The sequence below is a fragment of the Lithobates pipiens genome, unplaced genomic scaffold (assembly GCF_037356315.1).
Source record: "Lithobates pipiens isolate NorthernLeopardFrog02 unplaced genomic scaffold, aLitPip1_a1.2 Scaffold_16, whole genome shotgun sequence".
NCBI classification, from domain to species: domain Eukaryota; kingdom Metazoa; phylum Chordata; class Amphibia; order Anura; family Ranidae; genus Lithobates; species Lithobates pipiens.
The window spans coordinates 550,106,083-550,121,389 of NW_027507748.1; the positions used below are offsets into that span (position 1 = coordinate 550,106,083).

The 15,307-nt window shown below is 43.7% G+C and overlaps 1 protein-coding gene across 6 annotated transcripts in view; it reads right to left on the bottom strand.

The window, feature by feature from the left end:
- DGKA (diacylglycerol kinase alpha) overlaps window positions 1-15,307 on the bottom strand; it is a 334,273-nt gene that overhangs the window by 211,909 nt on the left and 107,057 nt on the right. Inside the window, exon 1 of one of the 6 annotated variants that reach the window (XM_077483427.1) lies at window positions 3,126-3,143. The exons of the other annotated variants lie outside the window; for them this stretch is intronic. The gene's annotated coding sequence lies outside the window, so the exon portion shown is untranslated. Of the gene's footprint in view, window positions 1-3,125; window positions 3,144-15,307 lie in introns of those variants that run through there. 6 annotated transcript variants of the gene reach the window in all.

Sequence of the window (15,307 nt, forward strand, 5' to 3'; positions counted from 1 at the left end):
TGGACCAGTGTGCTCTTCTTCAGGTTATGCCCTTGACATCATATCCAGCGAAACGATCCAGGCAACTAGACGTCAGGCGATTGAGGAGAGATTGCCTCTCCTATCAGTCATGACTCCACACAGCTGTGGATTTTAACCCCTTGATGCCAATGGCTGTATGTGCATTGGCCAAATGTTGTCATGTCTCTGTCTCCCTCAGAGTTGATGATGGCTGTTGGGGTGTTGCTGCAAGCGGGACTGTCTCCTGGATTCACTGACTCATTTACCCATTACCACACTAGTAAGTTATGCATTTCAACATGAGAACAAGCTGGTTCAATTTCTCACTCATATCCCCTTTTCCAACAGAATTATATATGTTATATATATATATGTTATGTATATATATATATATATATATATATATATATATATATAAAACCACCCCATGTTTCCATGAAGGTATGACCATTTTTTGTTGCATGCAGACATGACTTTTTTTTACATTTATATATACATTTCTTACATACTTTTTATACATGTGTTGTTAGGTATACTGCTTTTAATTTTTGGGTGTTATCCCTTGCGTCTGGGAAACATGGGCTGCTAGTCTTTTCTTCCATCTTGCGATTTTCCTATTCTCCACCTCCACTCTGGACAATCTCCGGTATCACCGATCAATTTTCAGTGTGTAAATTTTATCAGCTATGTTTACATGCATTCTTGTTATGGTATATCAGTGGCGGCTGGTGCTCAAAATTTTTGGGCTGTGTAAACAAACTGAAAATTTCTCAAAATAAAACCCATCAATTGCAGCCTCACTGTGCCTATCAAACGCAGCCTCACTGTGCCATCAAAATGCAGCCACTGTGTCATCAAAATGCAGCCACTGTGTCATCAAAACGCAGCCACTGTGCCATCAAAACGCAGCCACTGTGCCATCAAAACGCAGCCACTGTGCCATCAAAACGCAGCCACTGTGCCCATCAAACGCAGCCACTGTGCCCATCAAACGCAGCCACTGTGCCCATCAAATAGTGCCACTGTGACCATCAAATAGTGCCACCGTGCTCCATCAAATGCTGCCACTGTGCCAGTCAAATGCTACCACTGTGACCCCCCCACCCGCTCACCGTCTGCCTACCACTTACCCTGTCTTGGTGGCGGGTCAGGTATGCGGGTGACGGCAGCAAGACCTTGCAGCAGGTCAGACAGCGACTCCTGTGTCCTCCATATGTCTCCTCCCCTCTTCCTGATAGGCATCCAATCGTAGCGCTTGTCCTTTCAGTCAATCAGGTGACAGGTAACAGACCCGCGCACATGATTGTCGGAGAGGCGGTTCAGTGTTAGGAAAGCGAATATTCATTTGCTGTTCTAACACACCAGAGTGAACTGCGAGTGCAATGCTCTACGCTCACAATCCAAAAAGGGGCCAGACGCCTGAATAGGGGGTGGCGGCAGCTATAGAAAGATGCAGTGCATGAACCTATCCATTAGTCATAGAGGCGGGTGACTGAAGACAGGGGGCAGCACCTGTGCGCCCTTAATGGACACACCACCACTGTGGTATATGCAGTTTCCTCTACATATTTGTACATGTACATCTGGTTATGCAGCATACTTATTGTGTGTGTTTACTTTAGAGAATCCTCCATTTCACTATCCAAGGGCAATCCTTTGAAGAAGACCACACTGGTCGAAGCGCATCGGGCCGCTTGGCAAAACATATAATAGAGTATCTATTTGGAATTCACTCTATTGTATTGCCTTGTACATGTTTAATGCCATTTGTATTTTTAATGTTGAGTGATGTCCTCTACTCTGATAGAGGTGACATTTTATCTTTTACAATAAAGATTTGTTTTATATTTTCATTACCGTGTATGACTATTTAAAAAATAGCTAGGTGTCACAAAGCCTCGGTGGTCCTCACCATTTCCCCTTTCCTTTGTGGATCATGTTGTACACAAACTGCTTGCAGTCCAATCAGAAGTGACATTCTGCCAGCCGGAGAACCTGTCGTGGTCGGAGGTAGAGGGGAAGCTGTCGCCACTAAGGGACCAACCACCTTGTTACTGGGGACCACTGTGAGTACCTGAAGCAAGTACCAGAACAGTGTTCTCACCAACCAGGGATGGTGAAGAACTGGGAAACTTCAGCAGGCACCAAGCCAGGGACCCAGCCAGCGGAGGTGACGCTTGCAGAGCAGTATTGTGTGTCAAGCCACAGACCGAGCAGGCCAGCAGGGTGACACTTGAGGAGTATCTGTCAAGCTAGGGACCCAGCAGGGATCCGGGGGTGATGCTTGAGGAAGATACTGAGTGAGAAGATTGGAAGAGCTCAAGGGATCCAGTGGCAGTGGATCAGCAAGTCTAGTGAGAGAGACTGGGAGCTCAGTTGAGTGAAGATCTACAAATGGAGATTGTAGAGGAAGCAAAGAAGTTTGTTACAACTTGTGTTAGAAAATGTTATAAGACTTGCCATAGGAGACAGCGATCCTACTCGTGCAGATGTGGTGTCTTGCTGGATTCCTTTCCCTGCATGGCTGTTTGCCTATAGAAGTCTCGGAGTCTGCCAATTAACATTACAACTACTTAAGGGTGTCCTGGCCCCTACCCTCTTCTCCCAGAGTTCTGTTCAAAAGACAATAAATCTCTTTACATTCAAGAAATGTCTGGTGCCCATGAATCCACCTTGCATCACACCCACCATGCCTTGTTATCAACTTTGTACAGTAGGATGTCAGTTGTCCCTAACCCTGAAGGTCACCATTAGGCCTCAGGGGCCCCCGGGACCTCCCTAAATTTAAAATCCACACATTTTTGCCACTCTACTGCCAAAGGACATTTGGTAATTATAGGCATACAATGTTAGTACAAAAATTCCTGTCCTTTATACACAGTGCTCAGTCTTAGACTGGATAATGATGCTTTATTTTTTTTTTGCTTTGTCTCCATTCCCCCCTCACTACCCTGTTTTTCCCTCTATGAGTTTACTTTGTAGTTTATCACTCCTACAGTCCTCCCACATACCACTGGTGCTTCTATGAGGTTTACTAGTTACATATTGTTGCAATAACTTTTTATAAATCTCATCTTTAGAAAATAATAACTTTGGTTGATAGAAAAACTAACAAATCACATTACCAGTCCACAGACTTGCTCTGAATCACTGGAGGACAGTCATGAACAGTCCCCGATGGGCATCTTCCTCCCACCTATATACTGTAAAAAAAAAGTATGATAATAACATTCCTCCCACACATCCAAAATCAAGGACAGCCAAATGCTGTTATGTTCTATTCTCTAGGACCAAATTGCTCACAACAGATTGAATCAACCACATTTCCAAAGCTGGTTCTGAAAATAAGCTTGTAGCTAGTCCTATCTGTTCTATATTCTGTACATTGCATAAGGAAGCAGTATATGCATTACTTCTGAATTATAAACATTTTAATTGAGGGAAAGTAAAAAACTAATCAAAATACAGACCGTATTGATGATGTGGTTTACCTCTAACACCCAGATATTTGCCTTTTGGCAATTTACTAAAGTCAGAGTTGTGATTGTTTGCCAGGAATATTCTACCATCCTTAATTGCTCAGCAAAATCTTATACTGGAGGATAGACATTTTTAGAATTGAAAACACCAGCCAAAGTAGCTTTGGGTGCTTTTGGTTAAATGGTACTAGTCTGTCTGATATCCATTGCTTTCTGTGTCCCTTGAAGAGATAGCAGATATTTCACCTTGTGACAGACCTAACCAGGACAGGGGCTTTTGGAGAGGACTGGGAGCAAGCCTCTTACCCACTGACTATGGGCCCTGGCATTTAAGGGAACACTACTCTTTGGGAGGGGGGATCCCTGGAGTGGTCTTGTTTCTGATTCTCCCCAGAACACACAAACTCTGGGAGTCTAGGCCCGTGATCCATGTTAAGGGCCTAGATGCCACATTTCCAGCAATGACTGCTCCACACTATGGGACTCATAGCAGATGTTAATCTCATCAGCTCAATCCACCTGTCTTTCACCCAATGTTAATTGTGCCAATTAACTCACCTATTGTCTGCTAGCAAACTACTGTTGGGATGTTGAACTTATGATCATGTGTAGTGTACAGTGTAAGCTCAATGCTGGCAAGTCTGACTTAAAGAGGGGATATCTGATTAATCACAACATTTAAGGAGGTGGGCATTGAGTCACCTAGGCTGGTGACTAGTTAATTAGCACCTGTTAACTATGTTTCTGGTTACAGTTTGTATTGTTAGGGTAAAATAATCAGGAGAGAGGGGTGTCCTCCTGTGGGGTATAAAGTATCTGAGTTTCAATAAAAAGTCTTCCTTTTGTATTTTACCTTACATCTGATCTGTGTACGATGCTTGGGGTAAAAAGGGCTGGTATTAGCTCTCAATCTGCTCAGAATGGTTTGGAGGGCAGGAAGTGCTGGTTGGTAGAAGGAAGCATCTAGTTGAGGTGCCCGAGCGGTTCCGTCACACACCTCACGTTCAGGTACTGGATATCACTAAAAAGCCTCACTTGAATGAAACTTACGAGGTTGATAAGCCTGTCTTCATTTCAGACTTTTGAATATGCAGCCCTGGCCAAAGGTTTTGAGAATGGCACAAAAATCTATTCTTTTCACAAAGTCTGCTGCCTTGGTTTTTATGATGGCAATTTGCATATACTCCAGAATGTTAGGAAGAGTGATCAGATGAATTTCAATTAATTGCAAAGTCCCTCTTTGCCATAGAAATGAACTTAATCCCCAAAAAACATTTCCACTGCATTTCAGTCCTGCCACAAAAGGACCAGCTGACATCATGTCAGTGACTCTCCCGTTAACACAGGTGTCAGTGTGGAGGAGGACAAGGCTGGAAATCACTCTGTAATGCTGATTGAGTTAGAATAACAGACTGGAAGCTTTAAAAGAAGGGTGGCACTTGAAATCATTGTTCTTCCTCTCTTAACCATGGTTACCCGCAAGGAAACGTGCATTCATCGTTGCTTTGCACAGAAAGGGATTCATGGCAAGGATATTGCTTCTACTAAGATTGCACTTAAATCAGCCATTTACCATATCATCAAGAACTTTAAGGAGAGAAGTTCAATTGTTGTGAAGAAGGCTTCAGGGTGCCCAAGAAAGTCCAGCAAGCGACAGGACCGTCTCCTACAGCTGATTTAGCTGCAGGATCGGGGCACCACCAGTGCTGAGCTTGCCCGGCAATGCCAGCAGACAGGTGTGAGTGCATCTGCATGCACAGTGAGGCGAAGACTTTTGGGGGATAGTCTGGTGTCAAGAAGAGCAGACAAAAAGCCACTCCAGGAAAATCATCAGGGACAGACTGATATTCTGCAAAAAGGTACAGGGATTGGACTGCTGGGGACTTTAGTAAAGTCGGTTTCTCTGATGAATCCCCTTTCTGATTGTTGGGGCATCCAGAAAAAAGCCTTGTCCGGAGAAGAAAAGGTGAGTGCTACCATCAGTCCTGTGTCATGCCAGCAGTAAAGCATCCTGGGACTATTCATGTGTGAGGTTGCTTCTCAGCCAAGGGAGTGGGCTCACTCACAATTTTGCCTACGAACACAGCCACGAATAAAGAATGGTACAAAACATCCTCCGAGAGCAACTTCTCCCAACCATCCAAGAACAGTTTGGTGACAAACAATGTCTATTCCAGAATCATAGAGCACAATGCCATAAAGGCAAAACTGATAACTATATGGCTTGGGGAACAAAACATCAAAATTTTGGGTCCTAGACGCATGTGCGCAGCTGGAGTTGGCAACGGTTTGAGACTCCAGCTTCACTCCCCGCTGGACTGCTAAACCCCGCCAGAGCAGTTAACCATCCCGCCCGTGATCGTAACACACCTGACTGGACCCCAGCAGCACTGCTATCCCGGTGGAGGACCGGGAGACAGCCCACAAACACCTCCATAGCAGCCCGCGGACGGAGGCAGTGAGAAGGCCCCAGCTCCACTGCCCGCCGGACGGACAGACACCGCCGGAGCAGCAAGCAACCCCCCACGCAGCTGCAACACACCCGGCCGGATTCCTGCCGCCTCCCCCACTCGGTGGAAAGGCAAGAGTAAGCCTAGAAAAAAAAAAAAACATACCTGCCCACAAACACACTCATAGGAACAGGCCACATGTCCAAAATGACGGCAGCGGCGGCCCCAAAGCACACACAGGGGCTGCAGCCAGAGACACAGAATCGGGCACTAAATATCCATGGACAGAGCCCATTGAAAGATTTCAGTCCCAATGCTTCCCAGGCTGCATCTATGTCCCCAGATAGGGACATGTTCTCTTCACAGTCAGACATGGATAGGGCACTATGTGAGTTTGCTAGCTAGGAAAGCACAGAGAATGGTTTGACCCCTCTCCCACACTCCCAGGCCATAGCACCGCCACCGAAAGAATATTCAGGGAACCCCATCCTGTTGGCAAGGTTTTCAAACCTGTTAGAACAAGGGCTTGAAAAAGCAAGCAAAGGCATAACCTCTGATCTTAAACATGAATTTCAGGAGCTGGGCTTCCACATAGGAACAATAGAGAACACACTGGAAGACACAATTACCAGAACCAATCAAAACACTGAATGTATTGAGGGCATACATAAGAGATTGGACGATGTGCTAAATAAGATTGACGACCTGTTCGTGGCATCCTAGAATCCTTTCTTGATCCCGAAGCTATCATAAAAGAACTTATTAACCATCAAATTCCTGACATACCTTCCCACAAGATGGAACTGGATAGAGTTCACAGGGCCCCGACGGTGCCCTGGAATGATGGACTGCCAAGGGACATTATAGTGAAGCCTCATTATTACGCGGTCAAAGAGCAAGTCATGAACGGAGCCAGAGAAATAGCTGACCTGCAACTGCGGGACCACAAAATCTAGATCTTCACTGACATTTCACCAGCTACTATTCAGAAGCACAGAGCTTTAAAACCTTTGCTACAGCCCCCGATAGCCCAAAATATTAAATACTACTGGGCCTTCCCTTTTCGACTGAATTTTACATTCCACAACAAGGAACACTCTTTCTCCACATTCCCAGAGGATGAAGTCCTGCTGAAAAAACTGGGACTTATATCCGTGGATCCAGAGAAACTCTCCCGCTCCTTCCAACCTAGATCACCTGCCACCAAGCCCGCGCAGAGTCCTCCTCCCCCAGTGTGGCGCTCCACCAGAAGCAACGCCAGGCTCAAAAGCAGACCCCCTTGAAAATGAAGAAAAAGACAGCCCTTGAGTTCGATGGGACATTATGGAGTGGAAAAGTCTTTCTTCTTTTTTTCTCCGGTTGTTGTCCAATTTTTCATTCACCCTAGGGTGGGATCACAAATAGATCATTTAGGATGCTTCCTGAAATTTTGTTGCTAAAAGTGGGAATGAGGGGCCATGGGATTTAGGTTATACTACCGTAATTAATATGTCTCTTTTCTCGCTTCTCAGGTGTCTGATTCCTACAGTTATAGCTCCTTATGTTAATGTTGATATTTTTCAAGGCAGGTTAAATGATCCCAAACTCCCATTCCAGCCGCCCCTTATACTTACCTGAGCCCAATCTCAATCCAGCCATTGGCACCCGCTGATGTCAATCACATTCTGTGATAAGGGATTGGGGGTCGTGGGCCAAGCCCTGTGTCTGTGTCTATAGACGCAAACAGGATGTCTCAGGGAACGAGCCTGCACAAGTGCCCCTATAGGGACATTCATTGAAGAGGAGGAGCCAGGAGTGCCGGAAGGGGACCAGAAAAGAGGAGGATCGTAGCTGCAATACTAGTGCACACAGTAGATAAGTATAATATGTTTAGTATTAGAAAAAACAAAGCTTTACTAATGCACTATACTTTACACTTGGAAAAATGATCAAGAGCAATTTTCTGCACAATTCTCTCTTTGTGTTAAACTACCAGTAACAATATGAGAAATTCAAACAAACAAAAAACATAAAAAGTTGCAGCTTACACTGAAGTGTATATTCCCACACCCTCAGCAAATATCAGATAAAAAAAAAAAAGTGTCGTGCAACACAATACTCATTCAGATAACAACACATGTATTTACAGTGCCATGAAAAAGTATTCATTCCCCCTTCCACATTTTGTCATGTTACAACCAAAAATTTATTTTATTGGGGTTTTATGTGATAGACCAGCACAAAGTGGCACATAATTGTGAAATGGAAGGAAAATGATAAATGGTTTTCAATTTTTTTTACACATAAATATCTGAAGTGTGTGGTGTGGATTTGTATTCAGCCCCCCCGAGTCAATATTGTTGGGTAGGTCTCTACCAGCTTTGCACATCTAGAGATTTGGTTGTAACATGACAAAATGTGGACAATTTCAAGGGGTGCAAATACTTTTTCAAGGCACTGTATTTTTCTTACAGTAATTTATTTATCACACATCTTTATGCACTTAAACGCATGAGTTTATACATACGTTGTATTGATATCTGAGTGAGTATTGTGTTGCGTGACACTTATTTTTATCTGACATTTAAGCTCCATGCACACTAGCGTTTTTCATAAGCACAAAAAAAGCTGGAAAAAACATTTTTATGCCCGCTTTTTATTTTAGTAGCTTTTAGAAGCATTTAGAAGCTTTTAGGAGCAGTTAGGAGCATTAGCATTTTATTAGCGTTTTTGCAGTACATTAAAAGGTTTTAAAACCTCCCCTGAATGATTTAATTTGACAGATAGTAAACATCGCTTAAAAACGTCCGTTTTGCCACGTTTAAATTATTTTTTTAAATAGTCAAAAATGTATCTCCATTAAAAATGCCTGTAAACAAAATGTGGCTAAAAAGCGAGTTACCGCGTTTACAAGCCGTTACAGACATTTGGCCTTTCAAATGCCTTTGAACATCCGTCCTGAACACATTTATTCGCTTTCCAAAAAAAGCTTCTAAACTCAACTGCCTCAACTACTGATAAGATAACAGAGGAGAGTTCAGGGTCAGATAAAAAAAAACCTCCCAACTGCTCCTAAATGTTTACCAGCAGCGCCCCTTTCACACATACGGACCGTTCGGATCGACCTGCCAGTTTTTCAGCGTGTCACCGCTGGCATCCGATCCGCAAATGCAGACGGATGGAAACCCTATTTTCTATCCGTCTGGTGGATCGGATAAAAAAAACGGACAAGCGGTCCATTTTCATCCGTTCTTCTCATAGGCATGCACACGGGGTGTGCTGGGTGTGCCTGGGCACACACTAATGCCCAGGCACATCCAACACATCCTGGGACTTTTTTGCCAGTAGAATGTGCAGGATCTCTATTTCGGCACCTCTGGTAATGAACAATGGCAGCGCTGCTACTCTGCGAGTGGGACTATTAATTAGTTGGCTGTGTTTAACGCTTGTGAGTGCAGCCACTAATTGCGGAGTGAGCAGGTAGGCGGCTGAATTTTCTGATGCTACTTCTATAGTTCCAGCTATATATATATATATATATATATATATATATATATATATATATATATATATATATAGGTTCTAAGTACTTTTCTAGCAAAAAAAAAATGATTTTAACTTGAAGCCAACAAATGTCAGAAAAGTTTAGTGTTTAAGTGTTTAAACTTTTTCACTTGCACACAAAGTCTATTCCATTGACAAGTTGTTACAATGTTTATACTTAAGTTCAACTGATAAGGCCCCTTTCACACATGCGGAATGTATGTCCGTATTTCATCCATCCATTTGCGAATGAAATAGGGACATACATGCATCCCTATGGGATAGCGGATGTCTGTGGATGAACATCCGCTGACACCCAATATCATCCGTCTCCGCAATGGTCCGATTCTGCAGACAGGAAAATCCTATTTTTCTATCCGTCTGCAGAGCGGATCGGATGAACACGGACAGACAGTCCGTGTACATCCGATCCCAATAGAGGAGAGCGGAGAGCTGACAGGGCGCTACCTGCACAGGGTGATCCCCGCTGAGGAAGTGGATCATTACGGATTCGTCCCGTGTGAAAGGGCCTAAAGAATGTTTTGATTATTGGCAGACTACCCGTTTTTTCTCTTCCTTTCTTTTGATGGTTGTGGCTTCAGAAGAGCAGAGAGAATTCTTTGCATAGAAAGAATTGTGAAACACTTTAGTCAAGATTGCGATAATGATTCTTGACGATTAATTATGCAGCTCTATTTGGGGTGCACACCCTAATGCAATAGGCTGCACACACCTATGGTTCCCCTATAGAGGAGAGCGGGGCTCTGACAGGTCCTTCCCTGCACAGTGTGCAGAGATGGACCTGTCGTCCGTCAGCTCAGCGTCCATCAAAAATGTGTGAAAAAAAAAAAAGCTGTTAGTAGCATTTTAGAAACTTTTAGAAGCAGTTAGGAGCATTCAACTTTTCTGCAGAAAGAAACTCTACAAAAACAATTTTTTTGTTCCTGCTCCTAGACACTGAAGCTCAAAAAATGCTAATAGCCCAGAGTAGTGTGCATGGACACATAGGATAACACTATTTAGCTTCTAGGAGCAAAAAAAAAAATGCTCATAACAGCTTCTAGGAGCTTAAAAAAAACGCTAAATACACGTGACTTAAATGTCTACTAAAAAAAAGTGTTTAACCACTTCAATACCGGGCACTTAAACTCCTTCCTGCCCAGACCAATTTTGAGCTTTCAGCGCTGTCGCACTTTGAATGACAATTGCGCGGTCATGCTACACTGTACCCAAATGAAATTTTTATCATTTTTTTCCCACAAATAGAGCTTTCTTTTGGTGGTATTTGATCACCTCTGCGGTTTTTATTTTTTGCTAAACAAATAAAAAAATACCGAAAATTAAAAAAAAAAAAAAATGTTTTTTTTTTTGTTTCAGTTTCAAAACTTTGCAAATAAGTAAGTTTTCTCCTTCACTGATGGGCACTGATGGGGTTACACTGATGGGCAATGATAAGGCGGCACTGATGGGCACCGATGAGGTGGCACCAATGAAGTGGCACTGATGAGGTGGCATTGATGGACACCGATATGTGGCACTGATAGGCGGCACTGATGGGTGGTACTGATGGGCGACACGGATGGGCACTGATAGGTGGCACAAATTGGCACGGATTGGCATGGATGGGCATGGATAGTTGGCACAGGTGGGCATGGGTTAGGCGGCACAGGTGGGCATGGGTAGGCGGCACAGGTGGGGATGGGTAGGCGGCACAGGTGGGCATGGGTAGGCACTGATAGGCGGCACAGGTGGGAACTGATAGGCGGCATTGTATTATAATATATTGTACTAATGGATGCCAATCAGTGCCAATCAATAACGCATGCCAATCAGTGATGCCCATTGTGGGCACTGATTGGCATCCATTATGGGCACTGACTGGAATCCCTGGTGGTCTAGGGTGGCATACCTTGTCCTTGGCCTCCCTGGTGGTCTGGTGGCGTCCCTGGTGGTCCAGTGTGGGCATCCTCGGGGGGGCTGTGCTGATAATCGATCAGCACAGACCCCCCCTGTCAGAGGAGCAGCCGATCGGCTCTCCTCTACTCGCGTCTGACAGACGCGAGTGAGGAAAAGCCGATCACCGGCTTTTCCTATTTACACTGTGATCAGCCGTGATTGGACACGGCTGATCACGTGGTAAAGAGTCTACGTCGGAGACTCTTTACCGAGATCGTAGTTGCCGGGTGTCAGACTGACACCCCGCAACAACGATCGCCGAGATGCGCGCCCCTGGGGGCGCGCAGCGGCTCATAATCCTGATCACGTCATATGACGTCCGGTCAGGATTATGCAACCACTTTGCCACCGTCTATTTGCTATAGGGCGGGCGGCAAGTGGTTAAATGTTGTTAAACATTGCTATACATAAATAGCATGCTTTCATAAGCTTGTTTATTTGTAAGATTTTAATTTTTTATTTTTTAATACATATGAACAGATATAGGAGGGCCTCGGGCAATGATTAAAACAAAATATATTTCTGGTACAATATTTTTTATTGAAATAAACCAAAAACTTATATAGTTCTAATAATCCCGCGCAGGAGTTATGAGCAGTGAGCATAAGATTGCAATATAGGACACGCATATTAAACAAGTTTTATAAGAGGAACTATCGAACCATAACAACCCTCTGGTCTAAGCCGAGGGTCAACACAAAGTGTTAGGGATTTGGGTGTAAACTGTCCACAAAAATCGGGAGAAATAAATCCAAAAGCAGGAAGTGAGAGGAGAATAAGAAGTGAGAAAAGAAGCGGAGTAGGAGAGGAACGAGAGCGCCGGCTTCCTCCAAGCCCTAGCTATTGTCCGTTTGGCTGCAATGAATAAATAGGTGGCCAATTTCTGTTTATAGGAGAAAAGGCCTGGGATCGGACAATGGAGCAAGGCCAATTTGGCGTCTTTTTGAGGGTGGGCATGTGGAAGAGAGTAAACAGAAGTCCAAATACCCTAAACCAGAAGCCCACTAGGCGGGGGCAGGACCACCATATATGAAGTTCGTCTCCCTGCTGACCCCATCCCCAGAAGCACAAAAACTGTTATATATTAAACAGAAACTCCAGTCTGTACCATTTGCAAGTAAACCGTCCCCTTGGCAAAACACCAATCAACCACCTTTTTAGTGTGAAACACTTTTCTTCAACATTCTAACAAACAGGAGAATCAAAAAAATCTGGCATGTAGTGTATGTGTGGCTCCCCCTCCTTCTGTAGACACAATTTCTGCATGTATAGAGTCATACCACACAATTAAACATTGCATCCCCAGCATTTAATACAGTATGAATGAGCTGTGCTTGCCCTTTTCCGCCACTAGATGGTGATGTGCCTCAATCAAGTATCTGCATAACAAGCGAGACGTGTCCATACTGGCAGAGATGTTGGGGATGCCACAATTCACATAACTCTAGTCCTCCCTCTCCCAGCACTGTGATAAATATGATCTGTCAATCAGGGCAGGACTTACCATTGGGCTTGACTGGGCTCAAGCCCATGGGCCCCACCCAATAGGGGGCCCCGCCAAGATACACAGCCGAGTGTACTCGGCTCGGCTCCGCTCACAGTCACGCCCAGTCCTGCCCTATGATGGACATAACACAGGGACTAGGTGTGACTGTGAGCTGAGCACACTCGGCTACTCTTGGCTCCACTCGGGACTGCGAGAGGACCCAAGCGCTGCCGAGAGCTGCCAAGAGCCGCCAAGAGGACCCGAGAGCCGCCGCGATACATAGGACTCTATCTCGGCGGCGCCATTTTTAAATTTCAAGACTGCAATGACAAGGCTGCAAATAACACTGGGGCAAGGCTGCAGATGGATGGGCAAGGCTGCAGATGGACACTGATAAGGCTGCATTGATGGGCGTTTAAAGTTTACGTTTTTAAGTTTTTTTCCTTAAACATCCTTCGTAAAAGTTTTTTTTCCTTAAAATTCCCTCCTAAACTTGGTGTGCGTGTTATACGCCGGCGCGTGTTATACGCCGATAAATATGGTAATGTATAGAAGGTAGGGCCCCCGAAAGTGACTCAAGCCCAGGGGCCCCCACCACCCTAAGTCCTGCCCTGCTGTCAATAATGCGCTAATCGGGTTGTTGGGTATTTCAGATGAATTAATTAATATTTCTAACCTGGACAGAATTCAGGAGAAATTAATATATTTTCAGTAGCATATATTTACATGCTCTGTATATATGCATATTCTGGCGGACGTCAAGATCTACCAATAGGATTCAATTTATTGCATTAAAAATACTGAAATTAGAAAAATCACTGGGCTTTAGTTTGCTATATGTTAAACCAAGGCGTAGTATAAATATAGCTTAACATTCACAGAATGTTAGTGATGAAACAAAAAGGTCCCGTGCTTATCTATTAAGAAAGCGCAACATTTTTGGTGTATTAATAGCATAAAAGCACTTGCCCAGCAAGACGTTCCAGTATGTGTTCTAATAAGCATATGCTCAGTGTTAAAAGTAACAACTTCACAGCTCACACATCATAACCTGCCAGTCCATGCAATTTAGGCAATTCGTCATTTCTCCATTACCAACAAGCCTCTATACTGGCAGAGACAAGCAGGGCCTTCTGAAGTAGCCAGCCTTGCCTAGCGTGTGTAATATATGCCTAAAACCTACAACATGAAACTGTACTGAACACAAATGACATATAACATGCATGTTGAAGAGGAAACCCTATTATTTAATATACATTTCAGGCTCTAACTTTGGAGTTAAAGATAACTATTATGGGTTTGTACCAGTTTTTAAATGTTTTCGATTTAAATAGATTCTTCATACACATGCACACACATGCATACACATATGAACATTAAATACATGACAAAGGAATCCTAAGACACAAAGAGTTACTTTAAAAAAAAAAACAGCACAGCAGTAGCTGCCTGCTTTGAGGTTTGCATTGTCTGACTGAAACATCAGATGCAAAGGATCCCATAGGTGACAACTCATTTCTCTGATTTGACTTGTTTCGCCTTTTCTCTCTTGATATTCAAAACCCTCCGTTCTTACATGAAATTTTCTTGCCCCACTACAACTCACCACTACGTACCACCATATATAATTTAGGCTTACCTTGACAGGGAAATATTTATGTGGAAGCCAGTACATAGATTTTAGACAAATCACCATCAACGTCCATTAAACATAATTCAGTTTATATTCTGACATAATTTGTCTTTAATGTCTTATTTATTATTGTTCTAAACAGGTTGCTTTATGACTATTGCCAGCCAATGCTGCATCACTGAATTATACATCTCATTAAAACTATGTTTTGGTATCAATTGCACTGGCTGTCAGAATGATATTTTCAGTGTTAGTTCACCTTGTTAGATTTATAAAATGTACATCCTTTGAAAAAGCCAATAAAAATATTTTTTCTGTAAATGTCAGCTTCAGCTACTGAACTCTGTAAACCGTCTTGGAAGCAACATGTTGTAGGCAGCCTAAAACTCCCTGTTAATTAAATAATTTTTAGAAAATGTGTGTTTTTTTGGTCCTGGCTACAAGAAAGAAAGAATATTTATACAAAATCAATGTGTATAGCCTTAACTACCTAACATCCGCGATATGGCCGAATGACGGCCACAGAGCGAATGTGAGTTTTCTGGAGGCCATCATATGACGGCCTCCCCTGTGCACGCTCCGGAGCGTGCTGTGATCACCGAGTCACCAAGACACGGGTGATCACCGATCTGAGTAAGGGGCTGGTCCTGACCCCTTACCATGTGATCAGCTGTCAGCCAATGACAGCTGATCACATGATGTAAACAAAAGCTCAGTGATCGTTTTTTTTTCTCCTCACGCTGACAGCGGAGGAGAAAAAAAAAAGACGATCACCGGCTTA